The sequence below is a fragment of the Triticum dicoccoides genome, chromosome 3B (genome assembly GCF_002162155.2).
Source record: "Triticum dicoccoides isolate Atlit2015 ecotype Zavitan chromosome 3B, WEW_v2.0, whole genome shotgun sequence".
Classification (NCBI taxonomy): Eukaryota; Viridiplantae; Streptophyta; class Magnoliopsida; order Poales; family Poaceae; genus Triticum; species Triticum dicoccoides.
The window spans coordinates 13,781,526-13,783,717 of record NC_041385.1 but is presented as its reverse complement, the minus strand read 5'-3'; the positions used below and the strand labels follow the sequence as shown (position 1 = coordinate 13,783,717).

Genomic DNA, 2,192 nt, shown 5'->3' with positions numbered 1-2,192 from the left:
TTCGATGACAATGCCGCTACAACCACCGCCACAGCCTAAACAGCAACCACCTGAATTGGCAAAGCCAATCTTGGATCCTGCAATGACCATTGCGCCGCAGTCACCGCCATAGCCGGAACCGCAACCGCCACCACTGCCCGAACCGCAACCGCCTGACTTGGTGAAGGCAGTCTTGGGGCTTTCAATGACCATGCTGCCACAGCCACCCCCACAGCCTGAACCGCAACCGTCACCACAGCCCAAACCGCAACCACTTGACTTGGCAAAGCCAATCTTGGAGCCTTCCATGACCATGCTACTGCAACCACCGCCGCAACCTGAGCCACAACCGCTAGACTTGGTGCAGCTAGTCTTGGAGTGTTCGATCAACATGACACCGCAACCACCACCACAGACCGAGCCACAACCGCCTGACTTGGCATGACCAGTTTGGGAGCCTTCAACCACCATACTGCTGCAAGTGCCACCACAACCTGAACCGCAACCGCTAGACTTGGCAATGCCAGCCTTGGAGCCTTCAATACCACCACATCCTGAACCACAACCACCTGACTTGGTGTTCCCCTCTTTGGAGCTTTCAATAATCATGTTGCCACCGCAGGAACTGCTGCATCCCGATCTACACCCAGCAGACTCAGTATGGCCATTCTTGCTGCCTGCAATGATGCCACAACTCGCACGACCATTCTTGTAGCTCATGGTGACCACAGAGACACCGCATCCACCACCACAGCCTGATCCACAACTACCACACTTAGAATCAGCCACCTTCGCACTTGCAGTGGCTGAGCCACCATAGCTAGCATGCCCAGCCTTGTCACTCGCCATAACCATGTCACTGCCACCATGCGTGCCACAAGTGCCACATTGCCCCGGACCAGCAGTGGCGCCTGCTGCTTCACCTTTCATCGTATGAGAAACCACTGTAGTATCAGGCTCAACGGTTTCATCCTTCGGTACCATGGCACCTTCGATGAGCTTCGCACCATCTTTGCCAATTGAATTCAGAAACAAGAATGATATTGCGATCCAGCGAAGCAGAAACCAATCCTCATCCACCTAATTTAAGTAAGAACGTACCATGCATGAGTATATCTCAGATGCAAGAAAATTTATTTTAAGTTTTTAACTACTTAGAAGGATGTCATTAGAGCTCAACACTGTACCGCGATAAATTCCGATTCAGTGTCAACCAGCGCGATTGCTTTGCCATGGGGGTGTTCAGCAGAGAACTTCACAATAGTAACTGCTGCGGTATCTTCAGCATGCTGGCTGCAGCATTTGAGTTCATATGCTAGTCTCCTTCCCCTGTATAGTTTGATCTGCTTTGTTCAAAAAAATACAAAAACTGTGAGTATACTAAATGCATAAACATTTATTTATTTACATATGACTTAATGCAATCACTATCTTTTGAGCGAACACCCTGCATGTATGCATGAATTCATACATGGCAAGGATTAATTACTGAACTTTTTTATTCCCAACACAAGACACACTAGAAAGGGTAGAGACCGTCGATCAACAATACCCTGACAGAAGAAGAATGAGACGCTTCATCAAAATCAGAAAATAAACTAATTCCCAGACTTAGTGGTCTCTTGTGTTGCTGAAGAGGCAAACAAGATGGATGGCGACAGATACTACCTGTGTATAGGTACTTGAACGGTGCTAGATACATCCATTTGAGAGAAAAACTTTTACAAACGGATGGAGTATCAGTGATTTCAGCATGATATATAGGGACTTTGAATGTAAACAAGCAGCAAGATTTTCATGCCAAAATTTCTAGATAAGGCCAGAACTATAGCACCAAATCTTAACTGAAAGCACAGATCAGAGGATTGTTTCGGGAAAAAAACACTGGCGATGGATGGCATTCATTCCTTAAAACTGAAAACCCAAACATTAAATCTCAGTTCAACTCTTCCACCAACTTAACTATATCGAGGTGAAATATAATAATAACAACTTTATTATTGCCTCTAGGGCATATTTCCATCACATGCTACCGCAACCACCGCCACAGCCTCAACCGCAACCGCCGCCACAACCCGAACCGCAACCGCCTGACTTGGTGAAGGCAGTCTTGGAGCCAATGACCATGCTGCCGCAACCACCGCCACAACCTGAACCGCAACCGCCTGACTTGGTGAAGGCAGTCTTGGAGCCTTCAATGACCATGTTGCCGC

The 2,192-nt window shown here is 47.7% G+C and overlaps 1 pseudogene; it reads right to left on the bottom strand.

Annotated features, from left to right (window-relative positions):
• The window catches only part of LOC119274398, a 7,740-nt pseudogene that overhangs the window by 427 nt on the left and 5,121 nt on the right, over positions 1-2,192 (bottom strand).